General features: G+C 35.2%; 1 protein-coding gene across 1 annotated transcript in view; it reads right to left on the bottom strand.

Moving 5' to 3' along the window:
- Positions 1-22,455, bottom strand: part of DACH1 (dachshund family transcription factor 1) — a 356,660-nt gene that overhangs the window by 51,340 nt on the left and 282,865 nt on the right. The window lies entirely within an intron of this gene.

The raw sequence follows: 22,455 nt of genomic DNA, 5'->3' as shown, positions 1-22,455 counted from the left end.
TGGCTCTGAATCTCTGAACCATTTTCTATCTACCTTACTGAGATTCAAAGCAGGCCCTGAAAAATGTACTATGTGGATGTAGCCTCTGTCCTCATGCTACCCCACAGCAGCATGAATATCTCTGTATTCATTTTGTAGTAACATACTAAAATTTGGCCCTAAATATGAGTATTTTATTTCCAATTTTACAATATTATAGAAATATTCTCTATATCATTAGAAAAAATTAATTATATATTCCTGGCATTGAACACTAGCTTAGTTCAATTTCTCCACTCCTATTCTAGTGTGAAGAATCATTAGCAAATGGTTTATTCCAAATTGCTGCCAGAATTGTTATGCTTTCATTAATCAAAAGAAATAAGCCAAAACTTAAACAAAACTAGATAGACAACGTAATATTATTTTATAGCTGAAAACCTTTTTCCTCTACTGAAAATATGGCTTCCCCAAATGATTTTTACCCAAAATTAAGAAACCAAAAAATTAAAAATCAAATCAAATAAAATAAAAATGCCTCTTCCATGTTACATCCTTAAGTTTTTTGGGTAGAGATTTCTTTGTATCAGTGGTTGCAGTGAAGGTATTGCTCTTGCATGATATAGCAGGAAAGAGTCGAATCACTAGTATGCACAGTGAAGTTGCTTCATATAAATGAGAAAGGAAACTGAAAAGACATCATTTTCCTCTAAGTTTGCCTGGAAAATGGATCAATGACTTCCTACCTTCTAAGACTACTTGGAATCTTACTGATATTTTAGGTCTCAAATTGTCAAAATATTTTAAGATTTACTAGATAAAACTGACCCACTTAAAAATTCCGTAAGCCTTAATTAACTCAAAAACTGCTCTTCCATGCAATTGCTGAGATACAGAAAGCTCCTAACACAGATCTTGTAATAGAATTTAAGCAAGGGATCAATTTTTTTACTGCATTACTACTTTACAATTTATTTAATGTTATGCTTGCTGTACTCTGTGCATGCTCAACACCTGAAGTTTGTGAAGATTTTTTAACAATGTGCGGCATGGTTTTGCGATAGGCAAAGAAACTCAAGATTAAAATTATACGAATTCAAAGTAACATAAAAACCATTATAAACCATCGAAACCATTCTGCTATAGAATGGTCTATAAATTTGTTACAGAAACAAATTTACACTGAAGGGTAGGACTAGAAAGATGAACTTTCTCTGAACTTACTTTAATGAAATATCAACTCAGAAAAAAAAAGTCAGACTAATGTGACTTTGTTTTCTTGATGTCCCATGTGAAATAAACTTTGAGTGTGAGTATGTTTGAAACAGAGCAAATGTACATATTATACACAGGAAGTGTGGATATTTGTGGATGTGAGATAGGCAATGATTGAGGGAATCTCAAAAAAATGCATTTTTAAGAAAAAACACATTGTAAACACAGCCAATTAAAACATAACCACATATCTTAGTAGCAAAATAATATGACCTCTTGTCTTTAAAAAAATTACAAGTACTTAATTCCCACACAAGTCCTCTTTTCTCTTAAGGATGAGATATCTTTTGTTTCCAAATAATCATTAGCCTAACATCTTTTAAACTGCTGCAAAGGAACTTCTATAATGTTCCTCTTACACTACTAGCAGAGTAATGCTGCAAAATGATGAGCCCTTGCTGGGAAACAGATTTGGTATTTTCAGTCTAAACACATCAAAGGAAGTGTTAGAAGAGAAGTCAGGGCAAAAGGGGAAATAGGGTCAATCTACAACTCCATTGTCAGAGTGGGGAGCACAACAATGAAAAGAAAGAAGGGGGGAAAAAAAGAAAGAACAAAGCAGAACAAAGAAGTGTCCGGGCCTGCCTTGGTTTGTGCTGGGAACTGAGATGTTATAAATTAACAAATAAACAAGGCTAGGACAAGCTGTTACCCAAGCCTCTACAGTATCCAGGCAGCGATGAATATGTGTCTTGACATATGAACTAAATCACCATAATAGGCAAGTCTGAATGCGATACGTATCTTTAAAATATTTGTAAATGCTACAACCACTCCGTCCATTGTTCCTCAATTTCCAAAATTCACCTGGTTTTGTTCAAACCAGATTTTATCTGTAAACAGCAGCTGGTTTGGGCCAAATGCAACAAACATATTTCAATGTATTTGGTTTGTTGCCATTCTATTTTGTTCTTTCACCAGATAACATGGAAACAAACATCCTGAAAGCTGTGACAGCTATTTAAACAATAATAGATGAATAGAGGCAGCCATTCTCTTGTCTTTGTTCTTAAAAGCAAGTAGGATAAGTTCAGACCAGTCACCAATCAAACTGGAAAATATTGATATTGCCAGGATTTGAAAGCAAGCAATAATAGCTGGCTGAAAAAAATACTATACAGATTACTGCCATTCTGTAATCATGTCATGCTTTTTTTGCAATGCATTTTGAGGCTTGTCTGTTCTCTGCAAAATATTGCACATGTATTTGTTCCTAACATAGGCTCACTCTTACCATTTGATGATGAAAGAGGATTCTGCTTCTACTTTTTATTACCATAAATCTGGTGCATACGTTTTTTCTACATTGTAGAAACAATCTATGCCATTTGGCTAAGTATTATTTTGGTTTATGCCATCAAAAACTCTTTAGTACAAAGCTTTATATTTCACCTTCCTCACTGTTAGAGGTTTCAAGTGTGAGAAACTTTTCTGTTTTAACTGATCTGTAATTCTTGATCTATATTAACATAAAAGAACAAGGGGTCCCATATTCTCAATGTAAATGTTTAATAGTTTCATGCAGATAAAAACAAAGAAAGAAATGAACAAATAAATAAAATCCTCTTGATCAGCTCCCATACAATTTGGCTGCTTTATAGATTTGGTCATTCAAGATTAACCCCTCATGTAGCAGGGGACAATGCAAGATGACTGTGAAGAATGTTACCAACTATAACACGAATGTACTGAAACACTTACAAAGCTCTTATAAATATATTAGAAGAGTTATATGTATATATATTTGACAAGAGTTACATATATATATATATATATATATATATATATATAAACTCCTTTTATTTTTTTTTAAATCTACAATTTATTTACTTCTTTTTATGCAACCAGTAGTTCTCCAGGACACCACAATACTCTGAAATTAAAACATTTGCAACTGTGGCAGCTGGAAATCAGGAAGGAACAGCAAATATTCAAATAGACTGATGCACTGGTTAATATTTCTGTTCAAACTTCGAAGAGGCTGGTGCTCTCACAGTTAATACCATTGCAATTGCTGTCCACTGAGTTCTGCTTCTTGGATTGGTATATTTGCCTAATGACTTTGGGAGTAGCAGCTCTCTAATAATGAAATATGACTAAAAATTAAAAACTTACATGGAAAGGATCATAGATATTTAGTTTCTTGAATGTGTACGTTACACAAAATGGCTTTGTACCTGATGCAGTCGCATACATTTCTGCAGGTAGGTCTTACAGAACTCATTCATCTATGTATCAAGTCTACCATTGTGGACCATTTTCCCAGGTGGCATGGCTTCCAAATATGTACACCTTCACTTGATGTAAAGAATTACACAGGAATTAAAGGACATAAGAAATTAGTTTTATGTATTTACTTTGGAGATAGGTTCAGATGCAGGACTTTCCTGCCAACAGTAAGACTCATATTTCCTGAAAATTCTCTGAAAACTTAATGTACTAACTGGATGCTCTTCCTTTGTAGCAAAAAAAAAAAATTCAATTAATACATTTCCAGTATTTCTTTAATCCTTTTAAAGAACATGCAGATCTACAGATGATCTCTACAGATCATTCTTCACTACTGCACAGGATTATTGATCATACTGCAGTTGGAGTTGCCTCCATAATGGCAAATTAGAGCCAGATGGAGAATCAGCTCTTGAACAAATCTTTTGGGATCACTCTGTCTCTAAGGTTCAGTGGTACCCCTCCTATGCTTGTAAGCCAACTTACCTATACGCATAGAGGGGGGGGAAAAAGGAACGTATTGCTGGCTGGAAGAAGGACATGGAAGGGTTTAAACAGAGAGGACTTGACAAAAGATAGGGAGTAATAAAGAAGTGAGGAAATAGAAAGTTGGGAATATAGGGAAGGACACTCACGGTGGCCAAACACTTTGGGAAGGAATAATAGAACTGGGATTATGAGGTGAAGGAGGGGAGAAGAAAGACTTCCCAGGAGCAAGAAATTTATACTGACTCAACAAGAAATAAACAAAACAGCTAAACTGTTGCTTTTTACATACAACAGATTTTGCACAAATAATTCTTGCGGTATTTCAAGAATTTTAGTTGAATGTAAGTGATATTTACAGCTGTCAAAGCAAATATATAAAACACATTCTCTAAAGATCGCATATTTTAATTTGTTAAGGAATTATGGGTATAGCATCACTAAAAATGAATGGAAAGAGCTAGCAATATATATTCAAAAAGCAAAAATGTAATTAGTGGTGATGTTCCAGCTGTGAGGATTTCTTCAGGCTTTTTGGACTAGATCAAGTTGAGTTTATTCTTCATTTTACATGTCCCTAGGAGGGCCTCAGAGTCAATCAGCACAACTTATCTAATTTTCTCTTTCAATAAAAGGGATTATTTTAATAACCTTTATCTTATTTTGCAGCCTATTACTGATTAGGGCTGGGTCAAGCAGTATTGGCTTATTTATTTATTCTAAGGATTTCACAATATTCTCAAATAAATTATCATTCCTATTTTTAAACAAACATATTTTACCATGCAATGGAATGTTAAAATGCCAGTGGTATTTCTGTTCTGTGTACTTTGGAATCATAACATATAACATGCAAAACAAAATTACATGGTTTCTCTGTCCCCATAATAAAAAGAATCCTGTTTACTCACAGATTTTTTCACACAATTTTTTAAAGTGCCTTGAATGATCAGGAAAAAAGAGGGAATGGGATAGTCAGGGATGATTCTGTATATAACATAAAACACTTATATCTTCAACACCTGACAGTAACATTCATTAACTCTGAATAAATTAAGAATTTAACTCTAAATTCCTAAAGATGAAATTATTGTTAAAGGATTAAATGGTTGTTAAAAAGTTATTCTAAATATTTTTATTACATTTTAACAATATATTAACATAAAAAGAAGGCAATTTATAATTTTATGACCTGTAGTTTTTAATTGTAAGAACTATGCCCATTATTTCTTTTTTTAAAGATCCTTATATGCTACTGGCAATAATCAGATGCAGAGTAAAGCCATCTGTGCTTTGGATGCTGAAAAAAATATAAATGTATTTTACCGATTCATGTCAAACATCCCAATTCGTACTCTGCTATCTCCACTCCATGAGCCAGACAACACTGAGTGCTAAAAAGAATGTTTCTTGGCTTTGTAGCAATTCTATGAGAACTGCTTAGATGCATATATGTATGCAGAGGGTTCTGCAAATGTGTTTCCCTATGGGTTCACAAGAGTCCTTCTCAGCTTCTTCCAAAGTTGTGTTGTGGGGTGTCCACGATCATCTATGCAGTGAAGGGATATTTGGTTAGGAAATCAAACCCCAACATTCACAAAACCAGATATTTAATCTCTTTATTGCCTTGGCTCAGAAGCTGGCTCCCTGATCATATATCCAGCTTTCCTAATATATGCTGAATCAAATGATCAAGCCAAGTATTTTCAGTATAAGCTAAATTCCTGATTGACATCAAACTTCAAATTAGGGACTGGACTTTAGGGCTGCATAATGAATGTATTGTAGACTAAACCTCACATTTTCAAAATTATGGACATAAATATGCACATCTCAACTGATAAAAGCAATACACAAGACAATGCATCCACAGTATGCATACTTATTTTTGTGCTGTCCATTTCTCCATATGGCTACTGCAAAATGCAGAAAAAAAACATTATAGACAATATAACAATTGCATTTTGCTAGATTTTATTGGATCCTTTCAAGGGCCACATGATTTGTATTAATAATCCTCTGGACATGTTTCGTGAAAGTTGAAAGGCATCTATTATTTGGGGATTTAAGGTAATTTAAAAATAAGGAATATCAACAATATTAGCATTTTTTTCATTGTAATCTAAAATAACAGCATTCCTCTTTTGTAAGCGTAACAGTAGTAAGAAGGGAGTTTTTGATAAGAGCACAGCTGGTAACTTGTAATTCTCTGAAGATGAAGGGTTTATGTTAATACCTGGAACTGCATTGTATTCACACTATTTTCCTTGGTCTATGTTCAGTTAATAATTTTAATATTCATTCTCTTCAGGAAAAAAACAAAAAGCCAGTGTTTTCAGGCAGTTCATATTTAGCCATCTTGCAATTATGGGGGCCTGAGTATTAATGCTCCTGCTACTTTGTCACATGGCACATATTCTTGGTAATCTGCTGACAGCATGAATCAGATGCCCAAAAAGAAAATGAATATATGGTAATGTGGCTGAGCAACACTCGTCAGCTGTCATTCATTCAGCAACTCATAACCTGTCCCATACCCTCCTCCCCAGAGTGCTGGCAAGCAGATGATGTTGACCAAGCATGTTTGGCATCTGGTGTAAAGTGCAGAAGTCAGCAGTACTGCACTTCACAAATAAATATGTCAGAGAAGTTCACGAGAGAAAGCAAAAGATACCTCTAATTTATGGCAACTTATACTGGTCATCTGTCCCAGCAGAAAAGTGTTTATCTGGTCAGAACATGTAAAACTGGATCTATTGATTAATGTAACTGCTTTGTTTAACTGAATATTCATACAGAATACTGTATTTTTTTTAATGAAAATGAGAAAATCTCATATTTTAGATAAATACATAAAATGTCCAGGGACATCGCTTTTTGCAGAAACACAGTATTTAAAAACATATATACTCATATTCTCTTCATTTCCCTGCAAGATCCCATTAATTGCCCATGATTTTAATAACCTCTTTAACAAAAGATTAGCAATTATCTCTAATATTTGGACTTATAACTCATGGACCAGTGAATAAGATGACCAGCCTAAACAAGACAGAAACATATTAAGGGAAGCTGTTCCTGAGCTTTTGCCTTGCCAAAATTCCTGCTCTGGATGTATCAGTGTCAAAGATGCCAGTAAAATAAAACAATCAGGAACCAAATCAGATGGACTCAACTGACCCAGCTGTATGGGGCTACTGGGTAATAGGTTCAGGAATTCATGAACATACAGTGAAAAGCTTCAAATGTTTTGGAAATGCAGGGGAAGGAGCCGTGCTTTGAAAACAAAGTACCAAAGGGACTGTACTGGTCCAGCCCTGCAGTCAGACGTCTGAGAGGTTAAGGGAACAGGTGTTCTATCATCAGTACTTCAGTAGAGTGTCCAGTCTTTGCATGAACACACAAATGGCATCACACACTTTTTACAGAAATACGTGATCAAGTAACTCCAGGTCTTTACTCTCTTCACACCTAATACATCAAGTGTTACTGAAAACAAAAGGATGTGAAGCATCTTGTTTTGACAAACTCCCACCAGGAAGGAGTGAGCTGTTTTGATACCATGAAGCAGTATAACACAGAGGCTTTCTTATTTTTGTGGCTGAAACACCAAAATTTGCATAAGAGAGTATATTTAACTCACTTTTTCCAAATTATTACACAATATTTTTTGTAGCAGATATAATAAACACCCTTAATGCTTCTATCTGTGGAATAGTTCCAGTACTCAGATGCAAATGCTGTAGACAATAATCAATGTACACAGTTTGGATTATATGGTTATGATATCCTAATAGAAATTTGGCTGTCTGCCTATGGGAGTTCAATATGAGCTTCATAGTTTATAGCATCAGAAACAGTCCTTTACAATATTATAGCCACATTTCTCAAACCATTGCCTATACATTATATCCTAATATCTGATTTTCACAGAAATCCATAATAAAAAACAAACAAAACTCCTAAACCACAGAGTGCTCAGAAACAAAATTCAGAATGAAAAGGCAAGCATTTTTACATCTGATATGATTTCTCTTGCAATTCATTCATCAAACATCTGCAACAAGCTGCCAGAACATGTCCATTAGTGAGATTTTTATGGCATTCACTAGCTTGATGCTCACTGATAGAATAATGTAGAAGTTTTACCTCTAATGTTTTCTGCTCCATTTCAGGCATCCACTTTAAAGTGAGATTTGGCTTGCATGTGTTTTCATGTCTTGGAAAATGTAATTTATGCTAATATATCAGAATACATATTAGAGAACACAAAAAAAATCCTTTATGTATTTATGTTTTATGAGTCACATTCAGCACTGATTTAAGAAGATAAAAAATAGTTTGCAGTCATCATGTAACATAGATCAGCTTAGTTTACATTAAATACAGAAAATTAAAGTATCCTACACAGAAAGCATGCCATACACTTGCCAGTAAATTAAAATCTTTTTTTTGATCTAGTTTAAAACCTTCATGCAAATTAAGTATTTTGTTCAGTCTTTTATCTGCATCATATCATAATATCAAGGAAATATGCCTTGCATCTCCACTATAGGGCCAGTTCTTCTTACTAATTTTGTTTCATACCAAAACTTCTGTGTTTCAATGTTTATGCCAATAATGTAATTGAAAAATTCTTTCTTTTAATCCTGAAGCAATTATAAATGTTATGTAACAGAAACAAAACACAAATCCCAAGAGTGGCGCAAAGGTTCTCTAAGACTTTACAAAAATTTATGTATGTGATAACTGCAAATAAACAAAACTGAAATCAAAAAATCTTTAGCATTATTGTGCTGTGAAAACAGTTACTGCCTAAACAAACTGAAACAGACTGTACAAGCTTTATTATCTCAACCTGATGATATAATTATATATTTAAGGATAATACTTTTATTCTGTATCCCAATAACAGGTTGGCTTTTAGCCTGTCTAGTAAAAAAAAGCAAGAGCTGCATCAGGAAATGGCCACCCTGCATGGCTTTGTGAACTCCTGCACCCAAAAGATTGAGACAGCAACTTCAGTGATTTTTTTTGTTCAGAATTTGAAAAGGAAGTCAGTGCTACTGATGAAAGCTGTTTGTATATCAAATTCTAGTACAATTACAAAATATTTAGCACAATGAGTTCAAAAGGTAAAATCCAAATCCTTTATTTTCACGATCACTGTCTTTACCTTCTCTTTGTCCTAGCTATTCCACAACTCAGCTGATTCTACTGCTTGCTGCACTTTTCTCTTAATTCTCAAACACTTTCCTCAGTAGCACTGACTGATTTTAGAGTGTCTTTGTTTCAGTAGTTTCTTCCCCTTTCAAGATATGAAGAAATTCGTTTGCTTGTTGAAATTACAGGACCAGACAAGAAAAAAATAAAATTAGAGAAAAGGAAAAGATTGTGACAGAAATCTGAAGGGACAAGTCAGCCTAGATTATCTCTCTGTTTACAGAACAAAACAGATCTTGACTTCTTTTCTCCTTATTCATTCTCACATATAAAACTCATTTTCTCATATAAAACCATGAAAAAAAGATCTGAATCATTATCAAAACAGGTAATAAAAAAGAAAATAAGATCTTAAAAATACATCTTTACTTCATGCTCTTTTTCACTGTATTTTGATAAAACCATAGCTGAAGTGGTCCTGATCTGACTTTTGCTTTTTTTTTTCCAAAAAAACCCAACCCAACCAAACCAAACCAACCAACCAATCAACAAACTAAAACTAAAGAAAATATAGATATGTTTGCATGGGAACATGTAGTAAGTTTCAACATTACGTCCAGTGGTTTGAAAGATGATAATTTTTCTATCCTACTTTACTATGCCTTTTGTCTCTGAAAGAAGACACCACTATGTAACACCACAGTCTTCATAGAGGGACTTAAGTTGAATCAATGCTCTTATCCTATGCTTAATTTCAATTCCTCAAAAGATTAAGAGTACAGAAGACATTTCTAAGTCCAGGACTTGCCTCACAACTCTTGCACAGTGTGCTATATTTGTTTTTCAGGTTAAGAACAGGAGGGAAAAGAAACCCAAGGGAATATATTCAGAGAAACTGCTTTAACCCTATCACTAGTTTTGGATGTTCTGTCTTTGTACAGCATTAAGGGTGGCATTGTACAGTCCCATTACACAACAGATGTTAAATGCAGAGTAAAAAAGTCAGTTGTAAATGATTGATTGTCTTCTTTACTATTTCAAAATAAGCCCTGATTATTTATATAGTTTTAGTCACTGCTTGAAAGCATTATATAAACCTAAACAATTGATCCATTTTTCAATGGCTTTTGTGTGTAATGTATTATGTATGTTTTTACATTCTTCTGTGTAAAAGGCCCTGGTGTACAAGAAATGTTTAGAGTTTTGAGTGCTCCACCCAGTCCATATGGTAGGTTTGCTCTGTGTGTGAAACCTACCTTTTTCCACCAGGTCCATATGGCAGGCTTAAGCTAGCCAGGGCCTTCTATCCTCCACAGGGGCCATATGGCAAAGAGAGCTCAGTGAACACTCATTGACCTTCTATTAATATTTTACATTTCTCTAGCACATGCAGACATATATGAACTGATCAGATTGAGCAGAAAAGAGCTGGCTCCTGAAACTTCTTTAGTCACATAATCAATACACCTATGACAATAGGGTAATAGATGTGGAATTTGATTTTTCAGTTTTATTAAAAACCTGAGAAGTCTAAAGATAAATTTATCAAATTTTTTTATAAACTCATCTAATATTTTAAAATATTTTGACAGATTATTATTTAATTATGTTAACAAACTGGTACACATTAACATTGATATTTCACTACTAGTTTTTAATATTACCTTACCAGAACGGAACCAACTCCCTTGAACCCACCCACTAACAAAGGATGCATGCTATAGATAGTGAAAGTATTTACTTAAAGATTCATCTCTGTGCTGCCCTAGTAATAGTATGTTTTGAACAGGCTACTGCTCTCTTACTGCGTGGAAACTAAGTGACAATAAACCAGAGAAAGAATAACCTATTGACAGCAAACCATATGTAGAGAGATAACAATCTACAAGTCTCATGTAAATAAGTCACTATTTCTTGCAGGTACAATACCTCTACCCTTAGTACTGGAGTAAAAGGAAGAGAGTATGGTCTGAGAGCCATAGTATCTTCCTTCTACTGCCTGTACATTTCCTGAATAAGATGTCAAAACATGAGTAAGCAGCTGCATGACAAGGAACATGGATTTAAAATCAAATAAAAAAAAAAAGGCAACTTTAAATCGTAATCTGTACTTTCAAAGCAATTATGCTAAAATTGATACATTGTTATAATGTTTACAACTTAATCCAAAGCTTTGCTGTAATTCTGAAGTAATTTAGGAACCCTCAGCATCTTATTTATACAGGAAAGATGGAAGCAATTTATAACTTGCTTATGAAAGTTTTATTGTACCTACAATCTGACTTAAGAAATGGAACAATATTCCCCAGTAGTAGAAATTTTACAAACAAATTTTACTTACTTGAAACTCAGAACATTAGGAAATATGAAAATGATAATATATTGTTCTTATTCACACGATTTATAGTGCTTTCATCTGGTTTCTTCTTGTTACAGATCATGTAAATAACCTCTAGGTTGTCACATGAATATTCAAATATCGCAAAGAACGATCAGTGTTGAAAATAAATATCATAAAGAATTCAGAACAAGCATGCATGTACATGCTCTCACAGTTTATTTTTGTATATAGAATTTATGTTTTGCTCTGCAAACAATCAATAAAATGTGGAAGAGATTTCCACAAGGAATTTATCTTCTCATTTCAAAGGAGCCAAATAACAAGAAGCATTTTAAGAAACTAGAAGTATTTTATTAAAGAATAAAAAAGGCTAACTACTAAGTTCATGCCTCTTCCTCCTACCTTCGTGTTTTTGATCATTGCCAAATACAGCTAAATAAATAGGGGGGGAAAAAAAGGATCAATTAATTTCAAAGGTTAAGAAACATGACCCCAGACTCTTTTGACTTTGACTTTCACTGTAGGAAAGGCATAGCATATAGCTTTAGTATTCATTTATCCCTTTTGTTTCAGTAGCTCTTTTTTCATACATTCTCTATATATTGTCTTTTTCATGTTCTGTTTCTGTTTCCAATTTACAATGTATAGGTACAAACTTCTAATTCTGAAGGATCTGTCTATTTGCATAATTGCTCACAAAAGCAGATATGCAAAGCTCACTTTGAGCTCAGTTGGGTTTAGGAAGAGCCTAAAAGACATGAAGGGTAGAATTCCACTGTCTAGATTATCCAGACTGCCATGGAAGCAGCATTCTATAAACAAGCACCTAAATTCTCAACACAATGAAGAAGAGAAGATAGGTATCTATCAAATGCAGCTCTTGGAGAGTACCTAAACTTTAGCAGCAAGATTCCCCATTTTGAGGCTTCTGCATCCATCGTCTTCATTCCATGAATCATGCAAAGAACTAAGAGGACTATTTTAGAGGCCTGTGTTGCAACAGTATAGATCCCACTATGTATTTTGGAATGTAATTGAAAGGATGATACATTTTTAGATAGATAGAACAATCAAATGTTTATTTGTTTAATGGAATTTAGAGATGGAGAATCTAATCATAATTAAAATTACTATACTCCTAAGGTCCTTGTTATGTTCATATAGCTCACAATCTCAAAGACATTCTTCTAAAAGTATAAATTGTAATCTTATGCTTTGTACTTTCTTACTGAATCAGCAGCTTTCTCTTTCAGGAGTACACGTTAAATTAGTTGATCATCTCAATTAAATTCTTTATATATACATATAAAGTAAGAAAAGCTATGAACCTGAATTCATAAATATAATTCAGTGGGATTTTGTAAAAGTTTAGATGTACAGATTTGTATTTGAAATCCTCTGAAGGTTACAGGGTGAAACCTTCCAACAATATCTCCAAGTCTTCAGGGACCAAATCCCATTACGTGGAGTTCAGTGAAGAGGGTAAACACTACCATAAAGAAATACAAATTGCACATATTTCCCATTTAGCCAGTGTCACAAAAGTTCACCATTTAGAATTCTAACCAGTTAGGACTTATTCTTGGAGGTCAAGTACCTTGTGAACCTTGTCATCTCACTGATGACATCATATCCCATCCATCAATTCTTTCAGGAGCACACTCGCCATCTGCTCAGCATGCTATAATAACTTATTAGACATATTCACAGGGTAACAATCTGTACAATGACACTGTTATCTTAATGCTGGCACATAGAGACATAGCAGCCATCGTTCCCCTGTCACAGCACAATTACCTTCTAACTTTAAAAGAGAAGTTACTTTGATATTTTAACTTATGATTAAATCACTCAGAAAACAATAAACTCTCATCAGATATATTTTTAAGGTTTTGTGGAGTTTTTTTGACTGGACACTGATAAAACAAGGCAATGGCCAAATACCAAGTTCAGTTTGATATAACTACTTTTTACCTTGAAAGTTTCTGCAGTCATGCTCCTCCTTTAGAGTGCAAAATAAATAAAAACACCTACTATACAATCATGTGCATACAAGCAGCACTGAAATCCAACTTAGTCTTTGCAAACATACTGACTTTCTAGACCTAGTATTCCTTTTTATCTACCTGTCTTAAGCATCTATTCTTTCTAACAGCAATTGCTAGGTAGAAATAAAACATGCATCCAGAGCGCTAATACTAAGCCTTAGCACTTTTTGAAATCTAAAAGCAATGTGAAATTTCATAGATGTCTATATATATTTCTGCAGCTTTTGTTAAAGCATGTTAATACCAAGCATGCTTAGCACAGCTGTTGTCACAGCACTTCTGACTAAATACAAGTCCACTATAAATCTCCCTTGACCTCAAAAAATATTTTCAGAAAAAGGGCAATATTTATTTTGCATTACACAGAATTCATCCTCTGTTCCTTCCTTTGGCTCGTCATTTATTCCAGCTTACACTGTGATCAACATTGTACTAAAATAAAGTCAAGTACAACAGCCGCTCTCTGCCCATCAAAACTCACAGACGTCTGCCAAGCACTTGTAACAGCTGGTGTTACATTAATTAGTTTAAACTATTTATTTCATCCATCTCCAGAGCAGATTGAGCAAAAACATTAGAGATTATTCTAGCATCTGTAAGTGCCCTGCAAACATTAGCCAACCAAAGTTAAAATATTAGTCATTAACTTATAGTATATGTGAGACTCTATACATTTATAATGAATATAAAAAAATTCTGCATCTAGCATAGCTCTAGGAAGTTTTCTTTTTAAAAAGAATCTGCCTTTTTAAAAATCTGAGTTTAAACTTTTATAAGACTTTGTGTCCATAAAGTTTCTTTCAAAAAAAAAAAAAAATTATTACTAGAAAGCTATTATAATTCCTGGCAGCATGGACCATTAAGCAATATATGACAGGGACTGGGTGACTCAGTGGATTAGTCAGAGGTTTTATGTCCACTGTTGGAATCCAGCCCTAAATACAGTGATCAAAACAGTGTTATCAAACGGTTGTAAAAATCTCAATTAAAATCACTCCTATAGCATCTACTAAGTTTTTAGTGGACAACATAATAGTTCTTTCACTATTGACAGAGTTCTCACAACTATCTTTTTTCTTTTAATAGGCAGAAGAATGTTGATTGTAAGAGGTCCTAATGTCACATTCCCTACTGAAATGGCTCAGAAACAGGAGCCAATGCAAGGATGGCAGGAGTAGGCTCACAGCCACTGTCCGTGGGCTCACCTCCATCAAAAATAAAAAGCTTCCAACCTTGCTCAATGAAATACTTAATGTTATAATAGGTATTTTAATGCTAAGGGCTCAAAAAGGAAATCAAAGTCCTGTGCAAATGCTTAAGGCATAACTCCTTCCTCAAAGAATTCATCTGTAAATAAGCACAGAGGGAAGCAGAGGTACACAGTTGTGAAGTGCTTTGCCCAAAGTCACACAACAGGTTATTGGCAAAGCCTGAAAAACAATCTAAATCTCCTGACTCTCACCTCATTCAGGTATATTGCTTCATGAGTTTTCAAAAAACAACATCAAAATCCAGTAGCTCACTTGCAGAATAAAAAGCAGGTTCATGCATGTATGAAGTTTATCAGAATCAGACTCATATACATTAATGTCCTCAAGACTGATGAGATTATTTCTTTTTTTTTTCAGAATTATAAGATGAAAATGTAATAATTTTTTTTAAATGTAGTTACTGAAATTAACATTCAATTTAATTAAATGCAGCTAAAAGTATATTCTATTTTATCAGTTTTGGAAAGCTATATCTACCCTCAAAATATTTGCATTTGCAAACAAAATCAATTAACAGATTCAGTTTCATTATCTGAACAGTCCAGTGAAAAAAACATTCTGACATTTATGTTAAAAAACAACACAGATCCTGATCCTGTCATATTTCAGTTCTTAAAAGCTCTGACTGGCTTGCTATGGCTTCCTGTGGCTATGCAGAAATGACCATAAATACTGGAAACTGAGGTAGAAGCTATCATCTATATTTGCTTTTCGGTCCTGTCCTTTCTCCATGAACCAAGATTTTTTTTCTCTTTGCTTCATTCATTACATCTCTTTTTCTCTCTCTGCATGTGTGTATGTGACTATATGTATGTGTATGTATGCATGCATGTATCTACGCATACATTCGAGACACTTACTGTGATTTTTACCACCCACTGCGCACTGGCTCCTCTTACGCCCCCAGCCAAAAAGGCAGGGGCATAGTTAATCCCAAGCTTGTTCCAGACCATGCAAGTTAAAGTGCCAAAGCATATATAAGAATGGCCTCCTCAAACAATACTAATAGCTCTTTTTCATGCTCACTCTTTATTTGCCTCAACAGACAGCAAGAGACAGACACTCTTTTCTATTCTTAGGTTCTCAGAATTTATAACATGCTACATCTGCCACGTATCTGTTGTGTTACATGGGTTCTGCTGTTCAATTATCCATTTTTATTTTTATTTTTAGTACAAGGACCATTGTTGAAATAACTTGTTGGATAGCTTGTTCTTAAAAGGCAAAAGTCACAACAATCACAAAACTTGTGATCAGATGAGACAGTGTTCTGACTTAAATCCTCTCTTAGAAAAATAATTATATTCCCCAGTTCTCCCCACTTCTAAAAAATAACCTAAAAAGGTATACTGAATCTCACCACAGAATAAGGGACACCTGATTGTTTAACAAATGCCCTAGAAAAGATTAATTTTAAAAGCCTGTTTTAATGGGGGTTCTTAACTAATGCTAACTTAACTAACAGATCACCAGGTTCTGTTTTCATTTACACCACAACTGAGGTGTAAACCAAGGGCAGCAGGGGCCCCCACAGAGACCTCAACTCCCCCTTCAAATTGAAGGAGTACATTTCATTACAAAATCTCTGTGTATAATAGATTTCTTGCATTCTCATTTTTTTAGTTAGTATTACATGCTCAATTTTTATTTTCTAAATACAACTCAATTCAACTCCATTCAACAGAAAAGTGTTAACATGCTCCCAGTTCAATATTCTGCTTTACCTCTTGCAGCAATCAGTTTAAATGTATGAAAGATACTGGCCAATTTAGATTTTTTTTTTCTTCCTCTATTTAGTTTTCATTGTAAAATTCGTCTTTATGCAATAGCAAAGTTAATTGCTAAACTTTGTTACAGAACCCTTTGTTCTTGCTGAAGTCACTTTGCTTGTCTCTCCTACTGTAAGGACACCAAATCCTAAAAGCTGGCAAGAATGCATATGTTTATTTCACCATTGCTCTGCAATTACTGAATGCCACTTAATTATAGCAACAGATGCTCGAGTGTAGGAACCAGAAAAATCAAACGCCTCATTTCCAGGTTATTTTTTTCCATTGCTTCTGCCAACAGCAGATGTGTGAGCCCCTTGTGCTCTGGCGTAAATACTTATCAAATCCTAACAGGTCACCTATGTCACAAACAACATTTCAGATGCAACTGTTTCACCTGATAATAGGCTCTGAAAATAAAACTGTGAGCTGTAAATACAATGTATTCGGAATGAAATGCCATAATGTGAAATTGCTTTTTCTCCAGCTACAACAGAAGTCCTTGACAGTTTTTGGCAGTGATAAATCACCCTCCCATTAATTGTCTCCTCTCTCATTGTGAGGTGAGCTGCTAAAAGGGGCAGTCAACAAAAATGACTTAAAGGACAAATTTTGGCAAAAAGACAATGAAGAAATCTGTCATTGCTAAGCCTCCAGTAAACTGTCATGAAACAATCAAAATATATGTAGCTGAAGTGTTTATGTCTTTGTTAGAAAGGTTATAGGATGACAAGTTTATAGTTAAAACAGGAAGCTTAGAGGGACCAAACCTGCAGGCCCTTGAGTCACTGCTTCTCCAAGTATGTTCTTTAAAATGGTATGCAAATCCTATTAGGGCTTCAGTTTACACAGTGTTTGATAGTCTTAACGACCCTATTTTCGGACTTTTCTCCCTCCTCACCCCAGACGACAGAAAGTCCCTGTGAAGGCGTGGCACTGGCTATAGTAATTCTTACCCCAGTCTGAAGATCCTACCTTTCAGTGATTTAAGCCCAAGAAAAAGACACTTAGCACTGCACAGACTCTGACCTTTCCTTGTAACCCCTCCAGCTCCTGGTGTGCTAATCTGAGCAAGACCCTCTCACTGAGCGGTTTCCATGCACCGAGAAGCAGCTTTTGCTTCCTGCAGAACAGGCGACACTGCCAGCACCCACGCATGGACCCAAGACCGAGGCGTGCGAAACGATGTCTGCTACCTTCTCCTCAGAAGTGGCACTCCCCATGACTCACATCACCTCGCCTGGCTCCCATCTGCAAATAACTCTTCCCCACTGCAACTCTTCTACAGACAGAACAAACCAGAAGCTCTTGCCTCAGGATTCTGCTCTGTAGGAGAAAGAGTTCAAAATTTGGCACTAATTTAACTTTTTTTTTTTTTTTTTTAAGGTTGCTAACATGTAAAATGCAGGGAGATGGCTACCAGTCTTTCCTGCCCTCAGACTGCCTCCACCTCTAGGGCATTCAAACAGCAGATGGCATGTTTAAAGACCACAGGTTATCCCTTCATGTAGGAGGGGTAGGGGATGCTTGTCAGATCCACACCTTCAGAAAGGGCAACATTTCTCCTTTTCGAAACAACATGGTGCTGTCACTTTATAATTAAGGTTGTTGGTTTTTTATTATTTCATTTGATGAGACTGGGAAGAGAAAGTATTCTGAGAACTAAAAAGAAAAAAAAAAGGAAGAAGAAATTTCTGTTTACCTGTCAGCAGATGGTTGGAAATTTACCATAAGCAAGGTTAGAAAATGATTTGTTACTAATATGCCTGTCAAGGGCAACGTCTGGAGTTTGGTTTTATATTTATGTTTGTAAGAAAATTACAATATAAATATAAATGAGTTACATCAGGTATTTAAACTAGACTGGACAGGGCACTAGAAAATATATGACGGGAACATTTCCCGCACCAGCAGGAAGATGAACTAGGTGACCTAGCATGTCTTTTCCACCACACACTCCTACCATTTCTGTATTAGCGGAGGATGATTGATACCAAATATCCCTTTATGCTACTACCCCTTTTCATTTTGCTGCATATTTGTATGCTTCTGGGGGAGTTGATATTTTAGGAGAACAGCTATGGGGAAGTACTGAAGGGGATTCTTCATCCCGAAGGCTGAGAACTGAGAAAGGTCACACAATAGCTTGTGTAGCCATAGCAGCTTTGTTGTCATGGCATGAGAATCCTTCGCCAGTTCTTCTACTTTTACAAAGGAGCAGTCATCTAACATTGTGAGGTGTTTAATATAAAGCCTGCTTTTTTGACATGGTTATAACAAGCTATTTTGTGTCCAGACATTTACACAGACCTTGTGTTATCCGTGATTTATCCCCAACCCATGTTCCTCAATTGTGCTTAAGCATGGTTATAGTTGTAGTAAATCATATGTTGAAACACACAACTAGAAGGAAGGAACCATATAGCTATCACTAACATTGGAACATTAAACAATAATACTCCACTGAGCACCAGCACCATCAACAAGTTTCTATCAGCCTGGTCCTGCAGTCCCAACACAAGTATCTCTCCCCTTTCCCCTCATCTCCATCTTCCATTTGGAACACTTTCAACAGTCACTTAGAGACCACATTATAGGGTCTCTGCAGTTTGAGAATTATAACCAGCTCAAATTTAAAAAATCAAACCAAACCAACCAACCAACCAAAAAAAGCCTAAGTCTCAACATACACTTTGGAAGAATACTCTTGAATTTTGCCAAGAAATTACACATCTTGTCTTTCAGATTGAAAAAAAAACCATAGTGACAAAGTCTATATGAACATTATATCAAAAACTAAGAATAATCCAGAAACAGGTGGAAGGCATTTCAAGAGACAAAAACTGCCTTCTGAAAGAAAATGTAATCAGGAGAAAACTCAGAAATTCCAGAGATTCCTAGGTATGTTCTAATCGTGTGTGACTTAAATTTTGATAAATGTACTCTGTGTATATAAAACATCTCTTGAATGACAGAAAAGCAGAAGAAATAAAGTGATTGAAGTTTTTTGTTTTCCTTTTTTTTTTTTTTTTTTTTTTTTTTGGTGATGAGCCAGTTTGAGAGCTTACTGTGAGCATATGGAGATAGCATATTTGCAAGTCCATCTCTGGAGGATTGCAAAAGGCCCTTAGCTTGTGAAAAACAGCAATGTTATTTTTTTTAACGTTCCCTATATTTAGAGATTAAATCGCTCACTGCACAAACCCATTTGGAACAGGCGAGAAGGTGAAAAGGATAATCAGTACAGTCACTGGTCCGTGTTTCCTAAACGCTTTTGAAAACATTACTGTGTGCAGGCATAAAATTAGCGGCAGGACCTTAAAAAGGCTGGCATTTAGCATGACTTTTTGGAAAGTGACACCCTCATTTTTTTCTTGTAGGATATCATTAAATTTCAATCGCCCTATGGCAGTGCCTTTCCATTAATAACCAATTCACTGTGTCACTTTGGCTCTCCTTTGAAATAATGAGCCTTTGCTTCGCTTTAATAAATTTAAACATATTCTCAAGGCCAGGGAAGATAGGAAACCGCAGATGGGCTGAGAAAAACACGATTCATAAATCCTTAACTGCCTGAGATCGTTGAGAGCAAAACAAAGTAACACTCGTAAAATATTAAACAATCCCAGCTGTATGAGTGAAGCTTCATTAACAAAAATGGACTATTTACTGCCTTCAACAGAGCCTGTGGGTGGAAAGATTCAGAGAAATCTTCTTTAGAAAAACATTGTCATCCTCATTTTGATTCTTTAAGCAACTGATGGTGTGGTAGATATTTATTTTGCATAGCCATATGCAAAAACATTTTAGCAGAAAATTAATGATACTCTGATTACATTAAATACCACAAATCATGCTTCATCATATAAGCAGGAGTGAAAGAAAACAGGGAAATTTAGAAGATATTTTATCCTTGAAGAATTCACATGCCAATAGAAGTAAAACATGACAAACTTTGTGTAAATCATAAGGGACTTCTCTAGCACTCTAAAGTATACACAGCAGTATGAATAACAGCAGAGAAATCAAGCAATGCCATTGCTTCTACTGGGAAGACTTGCAATTTATTCTGTGATGTTATACTTCTTCTTGCTTTAACCTTTATCAACATGCAGTTAATTTTGTTTATATACCTATCTGGTACAAAAGAAGAAAAGTCTTTATTTCAGGCTTCCATGTCTACCATTTATTTAAATTTGACCAGAGTTCTGCTCAGGTAAGGAAGGCAGGCTTTTACTTTGGTTTTAAGTATACAAAGCCGGACACTTAGATACGTGAAGCTGATTTTGTGCTGCCAAATAACATACACAAACTCCCAATGAATTAACTGAAGAAGTTGTGAAGACAGCTCCTACCTCTTGGATCTGGCTCTCACTCTGTGAGTTTCTTGCTCTACCTCCGTGTCAGTCTTGCCACCTCCCCTTCCTCAGCTGCTCTGATGCACTGGGGACCTTCTTTCCAGTAGCACAAGCTACAATGTCAACATGTACCCCCAGGAATAGCAGCCTATAATGTTCCTAAATCCCCTTTCAAGATTTGTTGAAACGTAAATTAAAGCTAACAAGGTTTATTTATTAATATAAATTTAGAAGATCAGGAAAACATCCATACAGATAGCATAGAATTTAAGTGTCTACAGCAAGAATAACCTTTCATGGTATCATGGAGGGTTTTTTCTAAGCCAAGAATTGCATACAAGTTTAAAGAAGAATAGAGATCAGTGTCAGTTTACTAAATGCTAAGAACCTGGAAGCTCTATCTCTAAAGACAAGCTGACAATTGACTGGACAGAATGTCAATACTTCAAACATTTCAAGGGTAAAAATATTGCTTTTTACAATCCATGTCATATTTAATGCAAGGAAAGAATTTAGATTTTTGTTTCTTTTGCTGGCTGTCAGGTTTTTTTTCCTTTTATCCCAGTGAAGAGCATAATTAGAGTATTTAACACTAATACATGGTGCATTTTTTTCCCTAAGGAACAATAGTTTCAGCCTAAATGCAAATATGAACATAGTAATTTTTTATATTTTAGTTTATCAACACTTAAAAAAAAAAAAAAAAACAAAAACAAACCTCCAACATTCAGTTTATTTATTTCAAGATGTTTCTCTTATCTGTAAGAACCATTATCCTTTCTTAATACTCGAGGGGGCATTTTGACCCCTGCAGAGGCATTTCTCTTTCCTGCTTGAAAGCCTAGGAACGCACTTAGCCTTCATGGCTCCCACTACCTTCACTGGAAACCCTGAGTACTGCTCAAGAGTTATCACCCTATAATCATTAGAGCAGTCATTTCTGTGCTTAGCAGACCTTCACTGTAGCTGATTTGTATAATCAGGGTTAATCTGTTCTGATTGCAAACATCCATACCGTAAAGTTTGAATGAATTCACACCCATGCTCACTCAGCACAGGATGCCATCAGCACTTCTGCAGAAATATGCTGTGGGATTTTTGTTTGGTTTTAGGGGTGACTTGATCCAGCATAAGTAAAGTTGCTGTCCCCTTCCTTCATATGAATTTGGGAAGAACTTAACTTGTTGCATCATCTATGAGAAGGAATGAGGTAGGAAAAGCAGTGGTAAAGCACTAAAGTGTTAGCAGCAGCAGTGAGCCGGTAGCTCTAACACCGGGGTTACCTGTCTGCATGAAAGCAGCAATCAGGCTTTCTACAATAACAACCTCAGACAGACTTAGAAAACAAAACTGTATTTGCCCCAAATATTTTTAGTGTAGGCAGTAGAAGAGCTTTAGGTGACGTGTTGTCTAATTCAGTCCAGCAGAGAAAGCATTTATTCTTTTCTCTACACACCAGGAGTTGTTACTACTAGTTTTTGGCTTCTGCTTTCAGAAAATAAAAGAAATTTTAAAATCTAATCCTATTGGAGCAAT

The sequence above is a fragment of the Vidua macroura genome, chromosome 2 (assembly GCF_024509145.1).
Source record: "Vidua macroura isolate BioBank_ID:100142 chromosome 2, ASM2450914v1, whole genome shotgun sequence".
NCBI classification, from domain to species: Eukaryota; Metazoa; Chordata; class Aves; order Passeriformes; family Viduidae; genus Vidua; species Vidua macroura.
This window is presented reverse-complemented; position numbering and strand designations above follow the sequence as displayed.